This window comes from Filicampus tigris, chromosome 9 (assembly GCF_054856515.1).
Source record: "Filicampus tigris isolate MCC_2025a chromosome 9, RoL_Ftig_1.0, whole genome shotgun sequence".
NCBI classification, from domain to species: Eukaryota; Metazoa; Chordata; class Actinopteri; order Syngnathiformes; family Syngnathidae; genus Filicampus; species Filicampus tigris.
The window spans coordinates 24929943-24954958 of NC_141225.1; the positions used below are offsets into that span (position 1 = coordinate 24929943).

Consider the following 25016-nt stretch of genomic DNA (forward strand, 5'->3'; position numbering starts at 1 on the left):
ATTGAAATATGTATGCACCGAAGAGCAAACTCTTCCAGGACGTCTCCATTACTGACGTCACCTTCTTGGTCGGCGGCGGCGGCGACGAGGATCTCGTGCCGACGCAATGTGATGTCATGATGTTTTCACTGGCTTATTCTTTTATGCGCCTTGTCAACAAAAGCATGTTCGCATCCATTATGGATGAGTTTTTTTCATCTCAGAGGCCAATTAAAAAACATCACACAAGGACGTTTATAGAGGAGAAAGTGTTCACGACGAGGAGAAAGTGTTCCAGACAGTGTTCCAGACAATTCATCCATTCATCCATCCATCCTTTTTCTTTGGGCTCCTTGCAACCTGCTGGCTGATCGCTTGACTCCCATTTTACGCTCTCGCAAAGACCAAGATGGCTGGCTGGCTGGCTGGCAACTCTTCATCTTCCTCGTCTCCCTCCCCCTGCGAGCCTCGCAGTGCCGGCCGGCAATGTCCGCGAGGCCTCGTTTCACCGGATGCTTGATGTACTCAAGTGCGGCGGGAGCGGCCTTTATGCATCCTAAGAGGGTGACGGAGCCGCCCAGCAATTGATGCTCCCCTGCGAGCGCGTCGCCGTCACGGCCGCCCGCCAATCATTGAGGATCGCCAGAGGTCAAAGAAATACAAATCAGACAGTTGTGCCAAAGGACGCCCAATTCGGTGCACGCGCGGATCGTGGCGGCGGCGCCGCAAGAAAAACCTTTACAGGACCAAAATTTGACAGGAAGTCGGCCATGTTGGTCGGAAGTGGACACCCCGGAGTGAAATGTCGAAAATAAAACAGCCCCTGATGTCAGTTTCTTCCGCTGACATGAAATTTGGAGGACATGTCATGGCATAGCATGGCGCCAAAAAGTCTCGGGACCAGTGCCCAAAATTCAACAGGAAGTCGGCCATTTCGGTTTGAAGCGGCCATTTCATGTGTCCGGCGCACGGCGCGGAAGTTTTTCACGAGCATTGTTGGCCATGCAAAAGGAGATGCGAGGGCCCCGTTCGAGCCGGCCGCTTTCAGCTTCAATGACTTGTGATGTGATCTGTCCTCACGCTAACGCCGCGTTGGCCAAGATACGAGGCGGTGAAAGGGAGAAGAAAGGACGGAGGAGAGATGCGTGCCTGCGTGCCTGCGTGATGGCTTGGGGGAAGGCAGCAATCAAACGCCCTTGCAGAGTTATGGCTGCCAGTCAGCATTTCATTGCGGGCGCCGCTCAACGAGCACACTGGGAGCAACTCATCACACACGCGCGCCCATTCGGAAAAGCTCGCCGCTCATCTTGTGGACGCACGCGTTGCGCGCTCGCGCCGACATTCTGTCGACCGCGGAATTGCGGCCCAAAGGAAGACGTGAAAGGCAAGCAAGACTGAGAGGAAGGGAGCAGTTTTATCAGAACTCACAAATGTGCACAGCTGGGAAAAGACTCACAATTGTGCCATTAAAAAAAAAAAAAAAAAGGAAATCTTACGTAGAATTATGTTGTATTTTATTTGGGGGGAAAACGTTGTAACTATTGGGAAAAAAAGGAACATTTTTCAAGGAGAAAGAAGACTTAATAAATTAAATGATTTTTACAAGTGTTACTTTTTTCCAGATTTTTTTTTGTGAAGATTTTGAATACATTAATGCATTAATATTTTGGGGGGAACATGTTTGGAATCTTACTTTTACTAAAAAGTAAAAGTAAGTAAAAGTCTTTGCAACTCAGTGTTTTTTGTTGCTTTTCCAAGTAAAAACCTTATGAAAAACAAAGTCCTATTTTTGCAGAGAAAAAGTAACATTACGTGGAGGAAAGTTCAACTCTTGTAAGAAGTTGCATTTTTCCAGCTAAAATGTCGAAAATGACAAGAAGTCATATTTTCCAAAGTAAAATGTTGCGTTATTCAAGAAAAACGTGAACTTTCAAGAATCATATTTTTTCAAATAAAATGTAGTTGGTTGTGTAGCAAAAAATGCATATTTAAAAAAGTTACCATCTTAAGTCATGCATTTCAAATAGTTGTTATACTGCAACAACAGTCGTTTTTGCTACGTATTATTTTTTGTTTCGATGAAAAGTAATTTTTTCTTTCCCAGGGAAAAGATCCATCATACGAGTGCGAAGTCACATTTTTGGGAGCTAAAACCTCATCATGATGTCAGAATAGTGCTCTAATAGCGGGGCGCCCACGTGTGGCGCTACTGATTCAAATGCGGATGAGCTGATCATCTGAATCAGGTGTGTTGGAGGAGGGAGACGTCCAAAACATGCCGGCCGGATGGCGGCCCTCGAGGACCACAGTTGGACACCCCAAGTCTAATCGACAACCCCCATGAATAAAGTTGTCCGTTTTTGGAGTCTTAAAGTTGCAATCGTATGAGAAGAAAAGTTGGGTTTTCAAGCCAAGTTGAAATTCTCAAGAAAAGATGAGTCCAACTTTTGAAGCGCAACAACAAATGTGCTAAGCTTCCAGTCGTGGCTTCTTTGGCCTGCAACAGATTGTGAGCTGCTCGTCCATAATTGATGAGCGTGCTCGTTGAATTATGAATGAGCGAGCGAGCGCGCGCGCGCACGCACGCGGGCCCCTTCGAGGGCCCCTTCGAGGGCGCTAATGAAGCCCCTCAGGTGATCGCCCGCACGCCCGTCTGTCAGGTGCTCTTCCCCCGACAATGTCGCCAAAGTCGCCTTCCAGCAAAACTAAATTATGATGATGATGATTATTTAGAAAAAAAAGGAACATTCTGAAGTCATATTTCTGGAGAAAATCTTTTTTTTTTTTAATTAATTCCTAATTTTTTTTTAGGAATTTTCAAGATTAAAAAGTAATATTAGCTCCTGCCGGAAGTCATATTTCTTAAAATAGTTTGAAAGCAAAAGTTGTTATCGTATATATATTGTTTCCGAACATGTGAATCTTTGAGTGAACACGTGAGTGTTTTGTGGGAAACATCCTGCTGCATCATGTCAAGCTTGTCGTGATGGGCGTTCTCCTGCTGAGGGCGCTATTGAGTCTTGCTGACTCCCAACTTTGTGTCAATGAGATGATGTGTGTGGATGCCTGGTGGGCGTTTGTGCATGCGCGGCAACATCGCAAAGCTCACCCAAGGCCAACAAGTCAGTCACGCTGACATTTGAGGATGTTTCGGAGTATTGGATCACAAGTAATCCCCCGTTAGAACAATATAGAAAGACACGATTCAAATACGTAATCTCTCCGCATGTTTCTATAGCATTTGTGGCACTTACTTTTGGAAGGTCAGTTTTAATGTCGTACAACAACGATGCATTCAAAAACATTTCATATATTGCGAGAGAGCAAGCGCAATGGATAAGACAAAAAAAAAAAAAAAATGTCCAAACTGTGTTGCAGTGCACCAATCCCTCTGTGCGTTGACAACAAATTCTGATTTTTTTTTTTTTTCCAAAGTACCAACTTTACCACATACATCATGATGGCCAAAGAAGTCCGTTCTCAAATGAAGGATTTCTGTAGGCGCAAAAAGCAGGATTGAAGAGGATTCCACATTCAATCACGTTCATCAGAAAAGCTGGGGGGAAAAGCTGCTGAAGTACTTCTTGTTTTTGTTCCTATTTCTAATTTCTGATCTGGTGGTCAAAAGTGGAATTACACACAAAATAAATGGGAGGCGGAACAAAATAGTTACAAATTGTAGAATGTTTTTTTTTGAAGTTTTTGTTGGATATTTCATTTGAACTTTGGCTTTGGATATTCTGCGATTTGTATTTTGACGATGTGGATGTTTTCTACTTGAAACTTTCTCTCTTTTGTCAAGCTCAACAAATACAAAGTCGCCTCAACCCGTCAAATGTTCTGCCTCTAATCCAATCTTTTTGTTGGGTAAGCGTTAAAGGACCAAAAAGGAAGTTATTTTATTCATGATCTCATTTTTCAATGAATCAACCAATCGAAATTGTTTTCTTCCAAATATCGGAATCGGCACCTGCCTCCCCGAGTATCGGTCGGGCGTTACCCCCGACGACGCCAGAGACAACCGGGCCAAAAGGGAGACCATAAGTATCTACTTGGGAATTTGAACTTTTGACCTTTCAAGCGTACGCGAACCCAAAACACATTTCCGAGCGCCTTTGAGGAAAAGGTCAGGCGTCGTGGCAAATGCAACAGAGGCTCACAGACACAACAGGGCGCTCATTATGATTCAAGGCAACGAGCGAGTGTGCGCACGTGCACGTGTGTGCGCGCGTGTAGCAATATTAGCAAAGCAGGATGTCGCTGGCCGGAGAGTCGACCTCCACCAAGGTCAAATGATCCCGAGGTGCTGCGACACGCATTACGCCAACATTCTTTTGTTGCAACTTCACCTTGTGTTTTTTTTCCAATGCTTGAATTTCATTTTTTTTTTTTTTCCACCTCTCCGATTCAACTTGGATTTCTGTCGTTGTCTGATAGTAAACAACTCCAAATGTGTGTTTTTGTGCGCGGTTCAGGCAACCGACATGATGTCTTTTTTTGCAAGTGCGGAGGACCCTGCTAAAAGAGGAAACTTCTCACATCGAAACGCCAAACTTCTCACATTCAAATGTGACAGTTCTCACCAAAAGTGTGATGACGATTTCTTTCTTTCTTTCCCTGGCGTGACAGCAATCCGCTTCCGTGGTATAAAGAGTGACAAAGAGTTTCCCATTAACGGAACAAAAAATGACCTCATTGGGAGCATGATTTTTCACTCCCACATGAGTTGACTTTTCTGAGAAGAGTCCAGAGGTCAAGTCTCCCAAGTGAAACTTTGTCCGCTCTCCCACGTGGACGGCGCTTGAGTTGATTTGAACTGTGGGCGTTTCTTGCCGAGCCTCCAATTTGCAGCTTTTGCTGTTGTTGCCATGGCGTCCGTATCCGACGCCGCGCTGCGGCGCCTACATGATTTACACCGCACGTGAACCGGGCCCACGCGCGCCGGGTGTGTGCGCGCGTGCACTGGGAATGCGTCAGTCCGCGCGTGAAAGGCTTGCGCCGATTCTTCGAGGCGATTGTGCCGATGAAGCGCACGGCGAGCGAGGGAAACACCTCGTTGGACGTGAGCATGATTGACTTGTTCCGTCTTTTCTTTCGCGTGGCTTCGATGGACGTCGTGCTGGTCCTTGCGGTGCGCCACCTGGGGGCAGCTTAGTTCCAACATAGAGCCTCCCACCAGGAAAAGTTTTGCAATTGACTTGGTAAGCTGCAGCGAGACTAGTGGTTCTTGGCAGAGGATAGAGAATATATGGCTGTAAGTGTTGTCTTTTATATTCTACTGCAACACATTTTTATCACAATTGCAAGACGGTAGCGTTAGCAAGCATCGGGCTGTACCATTATGACCCAAATGCTCATCGCATTTATTTTGCCGAATCGCAATTCTTCATCATAATTATTCATCATGTAAGGGAAAAGTTCCGTATTTTTACCGCACCGCTTTTCAACGAACAATACGTGGAGAGTTTTCAACTTTGAAATGAATCGATTGTCATTTGGAAATGAGTGATCATTGAAAAAGAGGACATTTACCCAACAAGTAAACATTTACCAAAGGCTACTGCATGCGGAGAAATATGTTATTACAGCAGATCCCCAAAAGTGTCGCGATTCAGCACCTGCAAAAGTGACCTTTTTTTTCTTTTATCCGAAAAAACAAAAACGTTTTTCGGGGAGACTTTAAGGGGTTTTGTCCCCCTCGTCCCCCTCCCCTGTTTTTCATGGAAAACACCAAATGAATGTTCATCAGTGGTTTTTTTTCTTTCTTTTTTTTAAAGAATTTTGGGGATTTAAAAAGAAAAGACCATTTGCCGGCCAGCCCGCTCCCGATATCCCCGTTATCTTGCTTGTGTTGTCTGCAGTTTCATGGAAACTAAACTATGTTAGTTTGTGGTCAGGGTCAGAAAGTTCTTGCAGCAGAGCCCATATTTGAAATGTAATCGCCAACGGTCAGGTTCATTTCATCGTGGCAGCCAAAATTGTGGTCACGATAAAAATTCAAATTGCGCCGGCCTACTTGGCAAGTACCCAAAAGTTAGTCCTTGTACTCGTTCTGTAAAAAGCGCCGGCGCTAACCTTAACGTAACCTGAACCTCCAAAATAAGAGCGTAAAAAATAAGCATCACAGATTTTGTTGACATTGTGCATGCAGACTGTTGAATTTTCCATTTTCTTAATTCTAAATTACATTTTGTTTTCCTCAAATTTGATGTGACTTGTGGATGCCTTCTGTGGATTTTTGGCACCGCCTGCTGCTTCCCTTCGCCGTAACGATTGGACAGCACAACAGAGTCCGGTCCGGTCACGCTTTGTCTGTCTGTCCCCGTCGCTAAGCGTTGAAGTATCAGACCGGCCGCCGGGAAGGTGCTCCAAGCGGCCAAGGTCGCCCGGGAGACCGACTTGCTTGACGTGCACTCACAATGTCGCGCTTTGTCCGACCTCACGCGGGATGAGGCCACGCCCACACTTTTACGCTCCATTGGCTTTGGACTTTTGCAAGTGGCTACTCGCAGGCCACTCAGGTCAAATAATAATAAAGGAAAAATAATTCAATCAAAAATAAACATCTTAAATAATATGATAATTGTACAATTCGTTTTTTGTAATTCATTGAATTCAAATGAACCAACTTCATTCAAATAAAAAAGTACATTTTTTTAATTTGCTTCTTTACAATGAATCCATGAAGCTAATATTTAATAAATTAAGATAAATATGAATGAATGTCTTTTCGTGAATTAACAGTTATAATAATTAATAATATCAATAATAATAATAATAATTCTAATAATAAATAGTAATACTAAAAATTATAAATGAATTAAAAACATACGCTACATGCACCGTAGTAAATCCAACTTGACATCTTTTCGCCTTCACACGTGCACCAGGATCAGGTGTCCGATCCGGAGTGGCAGCCAATTCCAGAATGACATTGAAGTGGCTGTTAATGCGACCTCTGGTGGACAAAATTAGCAACAACAATGACTTTTGTTGAAAAAGCGTGTTGATACTTTCTGGATACCCGCAGGCCGCACGTTTGACGATGCTAATTGTCGTTGTCCACAGATCATAATTAGCAAGTGCTAATGTCAAGTTGTTTTGGCAATTTGAACAAATGTGACAAAAAAGCTTTTTCCTTTATTTTTTTTCTAACTCATTCTGTACCATACTTTTTCAGACCCATTGTGAAATGACATTTAAATACGTCATTGGGATAGAATGAGCTGCAACCTTATCGCCAGTAAAAAGTAAAGGCAAAGAAACAAACTACTCAAGCCATGTGGGATGTGGCTATTTGCTGGAAGGTGTGGAGACAAACAAGATGGATTCCCTTTGTTGTGGATGGTTTGGGGCCTCCTTTTGTGTGTGTGTGCATGTGTGTTGTGTGAGTGAGTGTGTTTTCACACGTGTAACCATGGCGACTTTGTTGCGCTTTTGTGTTGCACAAGTTTACGTCCGAGAAAGAATGATGAGAAACACCAGCATGAAGTGTGTGTGTGGGTGTGTGTGTGTGTGTGTGTGTGCGTGTGTGTGTCATTTGTGGTGTGGACTTCATGTCAAATGAAAACATCTCATTGACGTGTACAAAAATGCTATCGCTTCCACTGGTGCGCTATACGAGTGTGTCATGGTGTGTGTGGGTGGGTGTGTGTTGGGGTGTGTGTGTGTGCGTGTGTGTGTGTGTTTGCGCGCGCGTTTGAAGTGAATGCTGGGGCGCAGCATTGCAGCGTTTATGCTAATGCTGCGCCAGAGATGGAGGACGTGGGAGGGGAGGGGAAAAGGCCAGAGAAGGCCCGCCTACACCCACACACACACGCGCGCGCACACGCACACAAACACACACACATACACGCGAAATAGCAGCTCGCGATTGGACGCTGGTGCAGAGTCAGGTGATGTGTTGATGTGTTGTGTTGCAGACATGAAGTGAAAAACGCCATCAGGTGTTTCGGCGGTGCAAGCGTGGGCACACTTTGTGTGCGTGCGTGTGCGTGCGTGTGTGTTACTCACTCTCTATTGCACAAACCTCCACCAAGGCAGGAGAGTAACATAAAAACAATGCTGGGACCAACCACGCAGCTTTACCGAAAGTCGTCTGAGCTTAATGCTAACACATATTGCAAAGCTCCATTGACAGGCTAACGCGTAGCATGCAGGTCGCGATGTTGTTCTAAATCTTCAGGCAACAGATATTTGAGCAACTCAAGTCGACAGACAATATGATAACACTCACAAGAACGTATTCTTGATCCTCCGCAAAGAATGTCTCTGCCTGAGGAGCTGTGAGCGTATTTTGCCTGACACCTTTGATGGATGATTTGTTGATATTCTTGTAGTGGGTTCAAAACAATATTGGGATTATGGATTGCCTGATGAGGACGTTTGAGCATGCGGAGGTTTATTAATAGTGCTGCGATGATCATGCCCGTGCAGCACTAATGATGGCCGGGGCCTCCAACCAGCGGGGAGGCCCACTACGCCCCCCCCGGCCTCCACGGGGGTCCGTCCATCAGCATCAGGACGCTCCCCGGACGGGAATTGAATTGATATTCGGCGAGGGCCGTATGGATTTCCCCCCGACCTTTGAACTGGCCTGTCACAAGCCTCGCTTGGTCTTCTCCTCGCAGGCTGCACAGAACGCAGTTTTTCAAATTATATCACGGTTGCCTTTAATAGAGAGAAGATTTTAAACATCACAATAGCGTGCCAAAAAGGCTCGGAGATTAACTACAAATAAAAAAAAAGGGAATAGATCGCATCATAAAATGCGCTAACGACTTGCTCGAATCATTTGTTCTTTCAAGAACCCAAAACATTTAGCCAAGAGGCCGTTTTGTGTTTGCACCTTGGTTCATTTTGTCATCTTGCTTGTGTTTTGTGACTGTTATTCACTTGGTGAGTTGATCAGTTATTTAGTTGGTTAGTAACGAGGGTAGTTTTGTCATTTTGTTGTCGAGTGCAAAAAAAAAAAACGTCATTTTGTGATTGACATTTAGTTAGCTAGCCGGCTAGCTAGTTCATTCGTTGATGTACTTTCATCTGCCAGGTACAAAAAAAAAGGTGAAGCCCGAGGCCATTTTGTGATCAGTTAGCCGACTAGTTTGCTAATTATTTCCGGTCTCAATTTCTTTTACAATGTACAAAATATGCAAATCTGAAAGTCACTTTTTGATCAGGGATAATTGATTGACTCGATAGCAACTTAATAGTGTATGCACTTGTGTGCCAGTTAAGCATGTTAAATGAATCTGTGCGGTCAATAAAGGTGAACTTTGTTCAAGATGCTTGCGGTGCTTGCCAAGTGCACTTGGATCTTTGCAAATATGACCAATGTGTTTTTTCAGCGCGTCTTGAATCGGGTTTGTCATGTTTGTTTGTGTCTCCAGTTTGACCTAAAACAGAAGCCGACTGTCAAGGATCACAAGTCACAATATCGCCAACGCATCCTCATTCCGTGTAACGTAAATCTTCCGTCTGCCGGAGACGCTCGTCTGGTGCATGTTAGCGTCTTTGCTCAATCTTTGTGGCTCTTTGCTGATAAAAATAATCACAATTGCGCGTGAAGGTCGCCATGGAGACGACATCCAGCTGCATATATGGACACATTTTATGGCTGTGCGTGCGCGTGCGTGTGCGTGTGTGTAGGTGGATGCTGACCCCAGGAAGTGACTTGATTACATAAGTCTGATGGATTTGAAATCGCAGCCTCCGCTCTTATACACAATTAACACACACCGAAAAACACACACACTGATAAACAGCAAACGATGCCTCCGGGATGCAACAACCGTTGCCACTTACGAGCGTCATACTCACAAAGCGGCTAAAACACGTAGGCCGTCATCTTGGTTACCTGCTTGCTTTGGTTCGAGATTTCTTGCGTCAAGTATGAAAAGCGTGACGCGAGAACTCATTTTGTGACGGCGGTTTTTTTGTTAGCTCGTTCCGAGCCAAGCGAAAGTTCAATTTGTGATGAATGTTAGTCTCACTTTGTGTCATAGTTGGTTTTGCTAGTTACAAGCTTGAAAGAAACAAGAGGCAAAAGTTCTTTTCTATGATCAATGCTTGTTTGTTCACTCGTGAGTTAGCTCATTTCATTTTGGTGTAGTGTTTCATTTAGTTTCATTTCATCTCAAGGTCATTTTGTGATCGATCAATGTTAGTAAGCTCACTCGTTAGCATGTTTTATTTTCTGAATGACACTAAATAGTTGCAGTGAGTTAGTTTGCTAATTAAAAGTTTGAAAAAACCTTGTGCAAAGTCATTTTGTGATGCATGTTAGTTTCCTCATTTGTTTTCTGAGTGATGCTAGTTAGCTTGTTTGCTTCATTTTGTGACGCCGTTATTTAGTTATTTATATCATCACATATTTCAATTTTAGTTCTTATGCCAAGCACAAGTCAGTTAGTTCACGCTTTTGACACTCGTTAGTTTCATTTTGTGTCAAAGTTCGGTAGTTTACAATCTTGAAATAACAACGCCAATGGTGTTTTTGCGATCAGTGTTAGCTACTTTACGCTTTAGGTAGTTAGTTGTAGTTTGGGAATGATGCTACATTTTTTGGACGCAGTTGGGTACTTGGTTGTTTATATCATTTATTCCCGTTTTTGTACTCATTCTGCCAAGCACAAATTAGTTTGTAAATTAGTTGTTTGGTTCGAGTTTGTCCATTGGGGCCAAATGGGGCAGTGACCCACCGAATCCAGCGTTTTGACGTTTACCGCCATCTACAGGAAAGGAGTGGAAAAGACGCACGCGTTGGTATTGTCCCATTGCGGTTGTCTTGAAATGAATATGTTCAACATATGTTGAACTTTTGCAGCCGATTCAAATGTTGAAAATGTTGTTTTTGTGCAATGAAGCCAGCGCTGCTGCGCGTGCGCGTGCGTGCGTGCGTGTGCACGCGTGTGTGCTCTGCAGGTGTAAAAGAGTGATGTATGAGCCTATTACAGCGTAGACAACAAGATCAGTCAGGAGCAGTGCACATAAAGCTTTTCCTTTTTTTGCCCGCACCTTACTTTTTCCTCTTTTCCACACATTTGTCAGACTTGTGTGACTATCTATCGATCTCGATAGTGTACATATGCGGCTAGTTATTTAATTTATCGGCCCTTCAACATTCCCACAAAGGCTTGAAAATGCCATTTTTCGAGCTTTTGTAAAACATAAAGCGAGAGATTATGTGATTGCCGTTGAACTAATTTGCAAGTTAGTGACGTAATTAGGTCATTTTGTGATAGCAGTTCGCTCGTGAACTGCTTCACTAGTTACATATCAAGTTTATTTTGTGGTTGTAATGAGTAAGTTAGTTGGTTAGTTCTTAAATTTCTCCTGCCATGCATGGAAAAAAATGAAACAAGAGACTGTCATGTAGTTGTTACAGTTAGTCAGTCGGTCTGCCGGTTAGTTAGCTAGTTAGCTAGTGCGTTTTGTTCGTCAGTAATTTCTTCTTCCAAGCACAAAAAACTGAAGCGAGACGTCATTTTGTGATTGCCATTAGTTAGCTAGTTACTTGAATTTTGTGACAGCTATTAGTTAGTGTCAGTCTGTCAGTTAGTTAATTAGTCTGTCAATCAGTTGGTTGGCTAGTCTGCTTCTTAGTCAGGTTGTTTATTTGTTACTAAGTTAATAAGTCAGTCAGTTAGTTGGCTAGTTTGCTTTTCAGCCTGTTAGTTAATTAGTTGTAAACCATTTAGTTAGTTCAATGTATTCTTCTGCTAATTATGAAAAACTTGGAGAAGTTTCTGATTGCTATGTCTTTGCTGCTAGTTAGCTATTGAATTTAATTTAGTCAGTTCATCTGCCAAGTTTGAAAAATGTAAAGCAAGAAGTCATTGAAGTTAGTGAGTGAGTGAGTGAGTGAGTGAGTGAGTGAGTTATTTCAAGGATGAAGAATGTGAACTGACAATTTATTTTGTCATTGATGTTTTTCAGTCAAATTAGCGAGGGATCGAGTTTCCAATGTCAACAGTGCCCTCACAATTTTCTGCAGCATTTTGTCCACATCCTTAAGCTTACAGGAAAATGATCCTCCTTGAATATTCCTAATCATAAGCAAATAGTCACACCTTTCCATTTCTACCCCACCCCGGGCCTCGTTTCCGTGGCAATGGGACAACGTACCGCTAAACGATCCCCTTGTCACTCCGTATTGACACACGCCACACCGTGTGTTGTGGCAACAGTGCGCTGGGCAGGTGAAGGACGGACGACGGCTGGCAGGCGGACGCGCGGACGGACGCTCGCATCCTGGCACGCCTGTCCATCAACGAGCGAGACTTTTACGCTACATGAAATACGTGACATTAAAGTAAACATGAAATAGGATGTCAACTTACCGCATCGGGGAACATGAAAAACATCAATGTGCTACTTTGGAGGTGTCCATATTGTATCTCAAGTATGACACATTAGAGAATCACTTGAGACTTCAAATGAAAAAATACTTCATGTGTCTTTAATCAATACTCTGCTACAATTAATGGATTATGTGAGCCCTCGTACGTGAGATCTTTACTAAAAGCCACTGCTGGCCATTTTGTCTCTGCGCTTCACCTTGACTGTCCTGAGCACTTTTATTTCATATTTTCATGATATGAACAGCGCAACAACAAGTCAGTGTCCACGACAGAGAAAAAAAGACAACAATTGCGGAGCTGGTTTAAACCCTGTGGCGTCTGTCTTTTGATCTTTATGCTCTAAAATCGATTCTCAAATCCAAATGTTGATACTTCCGTCATTTGAGCTCATGTAAACCATGAACAGTTGAAAGTCATTTTTTCTTCCGCCTGTGTAAGTGCAGCAAAGCGCTACGTTGCTCACTAGTCACTCAGTCTGACAGTCTGTTGACACAATGGCAGCGCGTAAACCGCGTGGAGCAACTTCAGCTCCGCAAACATGACTCTGATGATCAGGACGCCGCTTTTTTCATTTCTTTTTTTTTTTTTCTTAGTTCTATTTGCATTCAATGTTGGTATTGGATCAGGGTCAGCGATAGCAGCTTGAAATTTACTCGGTATCAGATCAGAAAGGAAATCGGTGCTATCCGCACAATTACAGTGCAATTTGGGCCATTTTTTTTTTCGCTCGGTGTGTGTCACCGTCTAACATGTGTCCATGGCAGGTTGTGAGGGAAAGACGCACTACGGTTCAGCCTGCGCTGACCGCGCAGGCCGCTACGTTCCCGTCACAGTCTGATGAGGTCTCAAACGTGGCAAATCCAGGTGCAGAAAGTCAAAACCCAGCCAGAGTTTGGCTTTGGCCACAGGTGCTTCTAGCCAACCTGCAAGTCCAAAAACTCATTTAGATAAGAAGCACGTTTGTGGTCCCGGCAAAGTCGAATAAAGCCACTGGGCCAGAGTCGGCGTCGGTCAACTGCCGGTCAATAAATGTTTCGTCATGCGGTATTTTTTTTCGGTCAACAACTAATTCATCTCTTGTACCAAAAGACATATAAAAAACAATAATAATAATAAATAAAAGTGATTCACATACACACTGCGCAGTCAATCTCAGTCTCTCAGGCACACACACACTTAAACATTGTGAATAAAAACATGTCACGGCAGACATGCGGTAAAAAGGCCAAGCAAGCTCAGTGAGCACCGCGTGCCGTGATGTTTGGGCTAACAGTCAGCTAACAGCGTTGTGCTGTTAAACGGTAGCTCGAAGCAGCTCCGTCAGTCGCATAGCGTAGGAGGCTAGCAGGTTGATTGAATGGCCACTTAGCACTCAGTGCTGTGCTGTGTTTGAAGGAAATCGCGAGGCATGAGCAACACTGCGCTTTGCTATGCCTCTTGATTAAGGCGCCATCAGGCTCCCAGCATCATTCTGGGGGTGAAAATTGCAACACACAAAACAGTTTCTTGAGAGCGGCTGTTGTATTTTGGCGGGGAAATATTTGGCCCCTAAAGCCTGTCTGACTTAGCATGAAATCTGGTGAATGTGTTTATCATGAGTAGGCCCACGAATCAATGCCTATAAAAACACAACGGAAGGCTGCCATTTTGGTTGAAAGCGGACATTTTAGACTCAGCTGGCTCAGTTGCACTTAACTGGAATGTATACAGTAGATATATGTATACACACGGATAGAATTCCGACCCCTTGACATTTTTCACTTTGTGTCATTGCAGCCAATCTCAGCCAAAATCAAAAAAGTTCATTTTATTTCTCATTCATGTACATTCAGCACCCCATCTTGACAGAAAAACCCCAGAAATGTAGACATCTTTGCAAAGTTAGAGACAGATCCACCAAAAGGTCCCAAGACACCATGCCGGAAAAGGTCCAGGAAGTTTGCCATTTTGGATTGGGCATTTTAGGGCAATTTGGACATTTCCAGGGTCCATAACAAATGAAAACAGGGATTTTTGTCTAGACAGATTTGAACCTAGAACAGGTGAGACTAGATGAAATATTTTGGTATATTTAGCTACTGTGATTTTTTTTTTCACTTTATAACGTTGTCAAGAATCTAGATGCATGCCACACCCTAAGAAGAGATGAACAACATGAGGTAATATACATTTTTGTATTTGATATAAAATGGAGTCGCGGTGATTGAAGCGATCCACCTTAAAAGTGATCCAGCCTGGCCCCGCCTTCCCTCCCGCCGCCGTGTGTTTCCCGGGGCAAGGCACCCAGCCCGACCGGAAAAGGCGCTTCTCAGACGGGACTGTGCGTGCTCCACTCTGCGGTCCTGTCGGAACGTTCGTGAGCGGTGCGCCCCCCCCCCCCCAGCTGCCCCCTCTATCCCAGCAGCAGCCCCCTCCGACGGCTTCTTGGCTGGATCTTGTCTCGGCTATCACGCCTTCCCTCCCCTGCGTGTGTTCCAGCGGCGAGGAGGCGGAGGAGGAGGGGGGACTTGGTCTTCCCTTTTATCGGATTGATTTCTGACCCAATCGGGAAGGATCCGGGCTCCGGTCTGCGGCGCTGCAGTGGTGTGTCACGGCTGTCTCCTTTTTTTCCCTCGCTGCTTTCGAACGAGGGGGACCATATCGATTTGTTGTTTTTTTTTTCCCCCTTCCTTCTTGGTAATAATTCCATTCCCGGCCTGTCAATCATTGTTTCCCCCCCCCCCCCCCCCACCGCTGCGGTCCAGTCAAGTTGCCGCCGCGCTGGGACATGGACGAAGCCCAGTGAGGGAGCTCCACACGCCGACGTGCTTCGGACACGGATCCCCGCCAGAGGTGAGCTCCTTTCGCTGTTTGGGGAGGTGAAACTTTGCTGGCCCCTTTTCACGTCGACGTCGTCGTCGTCGCCGCTCGGTGAGTTTTCAGCTCGTTTTGGCCGCGTTTGGAAGCTCATTTCAAGCGTCTTTTAGCTCGCTCGTCGATTCCGTCGTCTCCGGTGGCCCATTTTGGATCTTTTCTCCCCCTCCGCCACAGGTGTGAGACTACAACCGCCGTGTTCTCGTTTTTGGAACGCTTCAGCTGCAGCCACAGTTGCCGCAAAGTGAACTCGCTGGCGTGGGAGGACTGGGGGTGGGGGGGGGGGGGGGGGGGGGGGGGCTAGTCTCCACGCGGGGCTCGAGTCCCCCGCGCGGGGATCGAGTCCCCCGCGCTCGGCTCGGCGGAAGCCGCAGACGAGGCACCCCTCTCCCGCAGCCCGCGCTGGCAAGTCTCGCTCGAGCAATGTGGGCGTTTTAGCCGCAACTTTCGCCGCACTTTGACGCGTTGGTTCGCGCATCGTCGCACACTTCCAATCCTGGCGTGTATTTGCCTCGATTGGCTCTGAGTTGTTTCCGATTTCAACTTTTGGACGCTGTACACGCCGCGGACCAGTTGCTGCCGCCCACCGCTGCGTGCTATCCAGAGCGCGGTCGGCTTGTTCAAATGCAAGCGTTTCAGCGGAATATGACGTGTGGTGTCACGTTTGAGAGCTGCCGAATTGTAGAGCGGTTATTTAATGTAGCCGAGGTCGACGGCCTGACTCGCTAAATCCACCCGGAGCCTACCAATCCAGGTGTCGGTTCATAATCACCCCGCTTGTGAATGGCGCTCTGGTGCTGGGGAGCTTGTCGCGAGCTCGACTGCGAGCGGGGCATGCGGATTTCCGCCAAGTCTGGAATCAGTTTGGCCTCACTATACGGTCATGTTTGGTGTTTTTTTTGTTTTAGTTTTTTTGCTTTGAAAGGTTGTGAGTGCGATTTGTTATCCTGGTGAACATTTGTTGTTGCTGCTGCGGTGTGTTTGCGGGGCAGCTCGTTCTTCCTGTTGGAGTGGTTTCCCCACATTGCCAACACGAGCTGGGCCAGCCTGCACCAAAAGGGGAAAAAGAGAGGAAAAAAAACAACACTTTATTGTCATGAACATTGGCTGTGATGTCACCCACTTGGAGAATGAGCAGTGTCATGTCTGTATCGTGTTGTTCTTGCTCCTTTGCTGTCATTTTCTTGGTCCCCCTCCCCCTCTGCATCTGGGTGTGTCCTGACTTATTGCGTTGGGAGGAGAGGAGAGGAGGGGGAGGAGGGTGGGGGGGGGGGATCCCGCATCTCCTCCAGCTTGTGACCTCCAAACGAGGGCATTGCTGCCGATGCTGCTTCACCTCCACTATTGGGCTAAACACCTCACTGGTTGCTTTTTCCGGAGTGTGGAAGGGGGGCCTCGCGCTCTCGAGATCTTCAAAAGCCATTTGCAGCAAATTGAATCGAGCGAGAGGATAATTGTTGGCGCACCGCTCAGATTTTTTTTTTTTTTTTTTTTTGAGAGCAGAAGAGAAGCGAGTGATCTACTTAACAGCAGCTCATGCCACATTTGCATATTCCCTCTTCGTTCTTTCGCCTTTTGTCTGGTACTTGTAGCTCAAAACACCACTTGACTGTCTCTCTCCCAAACGGGGGTGCGCCAGTGTGGAAGATGAGAAGGCGAATGGCGGGCCTTGATGAAATAAACAAATAACACGGTCCATGGGCTGTATTTGGCTTTTTCCTCCCTAAGGCCGTGCACAGACGATCAGGCATTCCCAAACTGGGGGTGCGCCATGTGTGAGCCTGAAGTGTAATGTCAGGCCGACATAAAATGAAGAAATATCATCCACAGGCTTTTTTACCCCCAAGGGTGTCCGGAGAGGTGCGCCGACTAATAATCTGTTATCACATTCCCAAACTGGAGGAAGTAGTTCACTAGTTCCCAAAATTGCGGGTGTGCCATTGCAGGAGATTAGAAATGAAAAGACTGGTCTCGATGAAATAAACCAATAACAATATCCATGGGCTGTCTTTTGACTTGCCCGCCATCAGGCATTCCCAAACTAGGGGTGCACCAGTGCGTGAGTTGGGAGTAGAAGTGTAATGACGGGCCAAGATAAAATCGACAAGCAACATTGTCCACGGGCATTTTTGCAGCATTCCAACTGGAGGTGTCAAAATGAATTGATTATTCGACAACTAATGGATTTGTCAAATGAATCGCTACTTATTTTAATAATTGAGTAATCGCTTAGCGCCATTGTCTGAAAGTTGTCCAAATGCTCTGATTTTAGCCTCTCAACAGGAATTATTGTCTGATTTCTGTAGCCCGAAAGCAGGCGGATCATCTTTGGCGTTTAATTAAAAGACGACATTTGCAAACATCTGCTTTTGCTTTGGAAAACGATGACTGAACCAGTCAACTGAGGAAGTCTCAAAAAGGTTGCACCAATCCCTTTTGTGTGGTTTGGTTGTTTTTTTCAATCATTAAACAATGCCCAATTAAGAACAATAATTGGTAATAGGCAGTAATTGGGGAAAATGGGTTTGTCATAAAAATGATATTTGATCAGATGATTGAGCGAATTGACGGAAGAATAATCCATTCTCAAAACATTCCACAGTGACAGCCCTAATTCCTGCGTTTGCTTTCGCACCGTCTTTGTTTAACTACGGTGCCAACTAGTGGCCCGGCATGCAAACATCCGCGTTATTCATCCATTTGGAATGCAGAAATATGACTTGACTGATCTAAATCTTGCTTTGTCAGCACCAGTCGCTAGGCGTTATCGCAACCTGTCAGCTAAGCGGCAAGCCCGTCGCCACTGTCGGATGCAATATTAGGAGCCGGTGTCGGATGGGCCCGAGGAAAGAAAAGAAAACAGGCGGCGACGGCACGCCGTGCGCCGCTTATTCAATCGGTGAACTCGCTCATTCCGACGTGTCACTCAGTCGGGCTGACCGGCGTGGCGCGTCGTAGCGTCACGCGCTAATCAACGGAGTCACCCAGTGAGTGTTCACCGGATAAACGAGCCCAGTCAGCCATCCGGCCAGTCAATCAGTCAAATCTCATCTGGGGCAGGTTTGAAGTCTGGCAACGTCGAGCCCGAGCGACTTCCCGTTCCGATATTGAGCAGCTGGACGTTTACGAGCGGCTGCTTTATGTCCGCATCAGCGAGCCCTCGGAAAAAAAGACAAAATGGGACGTTCGCGGGCCGCTCCCCCATGTCCTGCGGCAAATCCTTTTATTCCTTTTTGATTTTTTTTGTTTTAAATGGATCAGTCTGCTCGCAGCGAATGAGCAGACCGCTGCAGGTTAATGGGAGGTATTTATTCGCCAGGGTGCGGGGATTGCTCTCGGCCTGCAACGCTGAACCCACGACCAAGGTTGAGCCGGCTGAAAAGTCAATACAGGGCGTCGCAAATAAAATGTGCTCAACTCTTTAACTGCCGTTCCTGACCCAACTGCAATAGGTGAAAAGCTGCAATACGGAAAGATCATATACAGTCAATTTTTTAGTTCACAGTTTGACCCAGGGCTGCAACTAACGATTATTTTGCCAGGTCGATTCATTTTTTCCATTAGCCAGTGAATCAGATTAAAAAAAAAAAAAAAGGATTTACATAGAAATATTCCATTCCTTCATTCAAAAACAGGACAATATTTCAAAACGACCTAACCGTACATTGATTATGGTTCGGTTACTCTTTCGATCCATATAACATGATTGGAAATCGGCAAAAGTGTTGGCCGTTGTTTCCCAAAGTAAAAGCAAATGTCAGTAAATGTCTTGTTTTGATTCAACACAAAGATAATCTGCTTTGATGGAGGACTGAAGAAATCTGAGAATATTTCCTGTTGAGAGGCTAAAAATTCCAAGGATGTGCGCAATTTTAGGCTAAACAAAGTCTCTACACAATTCATGATCAAAACAGTTAGTTGTTGATTAACTTAATAGTCGATTTGTTGTCGATCAATTGTTGAACCTCTACATGCGACAATACGTACATGTTTGCTTTTTGTTTCCGATATCAAAAAATAGCGGTAAATGTGCAATGACCTTGGATGTCTACCATTAGAGAACAATCCGTGAAAATGCTCCTCTGACACCCTCCCCAAAAAATCTATATAAAAAATGAGGGGGGAATAGGAATTCCCCAATCAAGCCTCCACTGGATGTTAAAGTGAGCTCGTTGACTGGGTTAGGTTTGACATTTTTACAGGGCAGTTTAGTTTGGAGCGGCATGTCGTCAGTGTAGTACCAGGTTGCGCCACATCACGCAGGGCAGCACTGAGGCCTACCAGGAGACGTGTAGCACCAGGAACAGCAAGAAGAAGAGGCCGTTAGTTACCGTAGTTCTGGCATGCTGTATTTGGAAGTGTTGCTGCTCGCTTGGTGTTAAAGTAGCAGCCGTTTGATGCGTTTTCAGGACCAAAACATCTCGGCTCATTTCGATGGCGTTTCACGATTTTCGGTGGGCATGAAGCTAGTGCTTTTCATTCTATTTCTTACATGCTCTCTGTCTCCATTGCGCAGTTTGTCACCGTTTGCAAACATAAGCGGCTCCACCGTAATGGCAGTCGAAGAGTGAGCGCATTTTAGTGGGGGGGGGGGGGCGGCACCCCATATTGCCGTTGCTGTCAGATCACCCTTGATTGTGTGTTCCCGTGTTTGGCAGCCCCCCCCGAAGTCGCTTTGATTCATGCCTCAATTGGGCGTCCTTCACATTAATGGCGCTTCACCTCGTCTTGCGCGGCGAATCTATCAGCAAACGTCCTGGGCGTAAATACAACCTCTGCCGGGACCCGTGTCGACATTAAACAAGAGTTATGCACATATCGGCCACTCCATGCATATTGGATGAGTTGCTGATGGATATCCCGCCCGCCGGCCACGCCGGCAAACAAAATGGCCGAGTTTCGACGCGCCGACGTGACGATTAACAATGGCGTGCGTCTTTGTGGTGTTGTGCTTGAGCGCCTCGGCGACACGCCCACGCCGCCGTTGTCGACACCAGACGACGTTATTACGGCCGACAAATAAAGAGAGCGCTTGACACGAGTGTGCTAGCGTTAGCAGCCGTTCACAGTGTAGCTTGATTTTCCAAAAAGCAATACCAGTGCTGAATGTTGGCGCGCTGAGGGATTTCTTTGCTTTGGCGCGACCAATCTGTGAGGTCGTTTTCAAAGATATCCTTGGATAAAGTCTTCCGTCTACTTGAGCACACCTTTCATTTGCGCTACTTTCTCATTTTTTATGTTGTTGTCTCTGTGGTTCGGAATTGAGCAGGGTTGTGCAAAAACAGTGACCCCATTTGGAAGAAATACAAACCTAACTAAAATGTTCATTAAACTTTATTTGCTTTAGTCCCAAAAGATATTGGTGTAGAAAGCAATCTGAGTATTTAAGACTATCAGCCAAAATGAATGACTCCACCTATTGCTGAAGTATTAGCGCTGGAGGTATCGTGTCATTTTTTTGAACGTATGCGTTTGTTACTTGACACGATCATGCAAAAACGAAAGAGAAAGGGAAAACATACAGTACGTACGCATCCTTTTTTTTAGAACGGAAAAATACAATTTAAGAGATCGGAGTAAGCGGAACTATTAACAATCATTTGGTTAGGTTAAAATCTTAGCACCAAAAGTTCCTACAATTGAAAATCAATATTGCAACGTCCAATTTCCCCTCCAAGCAGTTGCATTTAGTGAAGGACCAGTTTTTAATTTGACGCCTTCCCAAACTCATTTCATTTGGCTCACGCGTGTTAAAAAGGAGGGAAAATAAGTGTGGTTTCTCCCACTTGTTACGCTTGAATGGCGGAGGGGGAGTTCGGGAAGCCCCTGCAAGGGGCCGCGCGCGCACACGCACGCACGCACGCATGCACGCTCGCTAGCTCGCTCGCTCGCCCGCCTCTTACGTAAGTGGCCATCAATTATGAATGGACGCAGTGCAGCAGCGCTCGGGCCTCCGTTGAAGAAACGAATGCAGCGGCGCAGCCGTGTTGGGCCATCGTAGAGCTCTTGGCCTTCATGACTATTTGATGGTCGCCTGCCTTCGTCCAAAGGGAGAACGCAGAAAAGGCGCTCGGCTTATTTAGCGGCATTTGATCCAGCGCGGAAACGCCACCTTATTAAAAAAAAAAAAATTTTTTTAATGTAATCTTCAGTGACGGCTGTGACACTCATTTCAGCAGCTCGTCCATTTCTTGCAAATACTTCCGAGCTGAGCCCAAATTGGAGAGTGCTAAGAAAAAATACAAATCGTGTTTTTTGAGCTAGACGGGTTGGTTGGTTGGGCAAAACTCCGCCGTCGGTTTGGTTGAACATTTGACGACTTATTCAAGTCCAGTTCAAATTACAGGCGAATCGACGACCGAGTGATGATCAAATTAATCGACAACTATTTTGATCACCGTTTTGAGACACTGTTGAACTAAATATCGTCTCATCAGTAAATATTCTCCGAATATCTTTGTGTTGAATTATTTGCATACGTCTGCTTAATTTGGAAAACAATGTCCAACGTTTTTCAGATTTTTCTTTTTCTTTTCCTGTTTTGTTAATAAAGGGATGGAAATGTATTTTTTCAAAATTTGATTCATTGAAGAGATAATCAACATATGAAACGATTATTGACACAATTGTTAGTTGCAGCCTGGGAATAAATGAATTGGATGAATTTTGTACCACGCTCATCTACGCAGGCAACATGAGGTTTTTATTTTGAATAATTGCTTTCTCTTTCCCATTTTGAGGCATTTTCAGTTGTTGAATTTTTGGGTGAAAAGCCGCATTTCAAAGGAGTTTGAAATACGGCCGCAACCTTGCGAAACGTGGGGGGGGATTGTTTCTTGCCTATCCCACTCAATCCGAACTTGAAGAATTGGACTTGAATGACGGGCCTCATTCCAGCTTGAATGTGCAATCACAAATGGATTCGGACTTCTTTCAAAAGCTTCTTCTTGTCACTTCTCCTTTGATGCGAATCGGCGAGCCGGGCGCTTTGATTGGCTTTTCCCTTCTGTGGCAGAGCGTCCCAACCGCCCGCCTGCCCGCCCTCTTTTCTGTCTGTCGGGCAAACTCCCACAAGGCCGCCCGCTAAACACCTGTCAGGAGCTGCACCCACGCCAGCCGTTATGTAAGCCGCTGTCTGGGGGGTGTCGGGTGGGGGAGGGGAGCTCATCAATCCGGCTGCCACCGACGCTCGCTTGCACGCAACCAGGAAAAATCGGTTGCATTTAGCTTTTTTTTTGCCCTTTCCCGCATCGTCATCTGAATCAAGCATTCATATTGATGCCAATTTTGAGCTTCAAATGTTGCAATTGCCGCGTTGTTGGGACAATATGGATATTGGCAGAAAACGTTTTGCTGAGTCCTCTCGCGAGTTGTTCCGCTCTGAGCTCCGACCTAAAACGTCACTATGGGTAGATTTGCGACGCATCGTAGCGGCCTCTCATGCGCTTCATCCGTACGTCGTGATCGGATGGCGATATGATCAATGCGCCGTGTCCATTTCGACTTTTTAATACGTTAGCATGTTGCCCCCCATCCTGAATGCCAACATCCTATTATTTCTTTATGGGGACATCTTCATGAGCGTGTCATAACTTACTTTTCCATTCCTCGACTGAAGCAAGTCGACCTTTCAACTTTAGCGTCCTTGAGTGAGTAGTGATGAGCTGGCTAGCACCTGGAGTGTGTGTGTGTGTGTGAGAGAGAAGCGATGTAAAGTGCCCGCGAAGGTGGTCAGGAGCTACGCTAATGTGATTAGCATTTAATGATGTCATGGTCCGTCTCATTTAAAGGCATGATACTGCACTGAGTAGTCTGTATATTAGTAAAGCACGTGTCAGTGCAGCGTCCCGATTATGTCTACACAGCAGAAACACTTCCACCCCCCGACCCCCCCCCCCAAAAAAAATCACTTTGGGAAATATGCAACACTATTTTAGCTGCGCACCGAAAACAAGTGGCCGAAAGAATGAAGCCGAAAATGACGCCAAAGTCGCCTTTCCACCAGTCCTGCGAATACGACTCGGTTGTGTGCCTTTCTCGCGTGACAAGAACAATTGCTTCTCAAAATGACGCCTTGCTAGCGGGTGCCGCAACTTGACTTCATAGCAAGACTTGGTTGCCCTTTTCACTGCTCACGTAAACTTTTAGACCAAAAAAGGTCTGTAATGTGACTTTATAGTCTTTTCCGTCGTCATTTTGCCATATTATCATTGCATGATTTTGTAAGGTGAACTCCGCAGCCTGATATCATAGCCTTTTTTTAGTCAAAAACATGCTTGTTTGTGTGACTTTATAGCAGGGCTGCTCGATTAAGCGATTTTGAACCGAAACCGAATTTTCGTTCAAATCGGCACGTTCGATTTTGTTGTTTTTGGTGTATCTAAGCCACCGTAGTTTCCTCTGCATTTCCGCTTCCTCCCACGAGCGCGCAGTCCGAAACAACGACAGCACCCATGGCTACCGTCGATTCTGCTATTTGCTCAGGCAAGTGAGCGTTGAGGTAATAAATCGGGCAAAAATAGATCTGTAGTGTAGTGTGTTCCCCGCATGTACCATACGACCCGTGAGCAAGTAACTCAACGTCTGAGAGGCGTCCCTTTTTTTTCTCCTCTACAACGGACCTCTGGTCCAGCCGGAGTATATGCGTCCGTACTTAAGCTTGACAGTGCATTGTATCATTGAGTGACATTTTTGCACTAATCATTGATTTATGTTGAAGTAAGACCAGGGAGAAAGGTGAATGGCTAGTCGCTAGCTGGTTGGAAAACGGACTTGCTGACAGTATGCGCTTTCTTCATTGATTATTGCTTTAATTAACAACAGAGCTAAAATCTGTTGTGTAAGTAAAACGCTGTTCATCCCAATGGCCTGTTCCGTGTGTATTAAGTTAAATTGACCGGCATTTTGAGTTCAAAGAAAGAAAAATTAAGTTGAAATAAAAGACTTCATTTGTCATTATTTTTTATTTTACAAACAAATGGTAATCGTAAAATGGGGTTTGAGAGAAAATAATCGGGATTTTCTTATTAGGCAAAATCGAACAGCCCTACTTTATAGCATGACTTTTTGCTTCCGTTTCAGTTGGGGAAAAAAAGGTGTCACTGTTCGTTGTGACTGAGTTGCACAATCAGCATTTTCAATTCCAAAAGGCTGTTTCTCACGAACAAATAGACATTCTCCTCTTGATCCTTGATTCAAGGCTGCGTTTTTCCGCCTGGTTTGGATGTTTGTGGTCCATCCAAGCAAGGATGTAACGTAATCTGATATACGCGCAGCGTGGAAGCAGAGTGCCTGAGAGGTGAGTGAGCCTTGGCGTCGGAGGAGGAAGTGAGCAGATGGTGGGCGGCGCCGCGGCCAACAGGAAGTGGAAGCTTGATGCTTTCTCATGTTGTGTTGGCAACGCTCAAGATTTCGCTTCCTTGTCCTCACACGCCAAACAGGTGTGCTTGTCCGTGCGCGCGCGTGCGCGCGTGCGTGTTTGAGTCCAGCTGTTCCTAAAATAGATGATTGAAATTGAAATTGCTGATTCCTAATTATGATGCCCTCCATGTAACTTGTTCATGTTTTGAATCAGTGGCTCTGCATTTACCTACTTTTCCTACGTAAATGTTGCATTTGTTCCATGAAATTGTTATGAGTTATTCCATAGTCTAAACGGTTGATCTGGTTGCAATTCTGATAGACTGTTTCATTAAAAAAATATATATATATGTTGGAAGACTGTGACAATGTGGATTAAAAAAAAAAAAAAATCTGGGGGAAAAACCCATAATAATTTTCTAAAATAAAAGATGGAATGTTGTACAGATAAGCCATAATTGA

General features: G+C 45.3%; 1 protein-coding gene across 5 annotated transcripts in view; it reads left to right on the forward strand.

Moving 5' to 3' along the window:
• The first annotated feature begins 5086 nt into the window (after positions 1–5086).
• The window catches only part of LOC147142744 (plasma membrane calcium-transporting ATPase 1-like), a 68408-nt gene continuing 48478 nt past the window's right edge, over positions 5087–25016 (forward strand). Inside the window, exon 1 of one of the 5 annotated variants that reach the window (XM_086039663.1) lies at positions 5087–5180. The gene's annotated coding sequence lies outside the window, so the exon portion shown is untranslated. Of the gene's footprint in view, positions 5181–14589; positions 15252–25016 lie in introns of those variants that run through there. The other 4 variants (XM_086039662.1, XM_086039666.1, XM_086039661.1 and 1 more) reach the window with 4 other exon arrangements.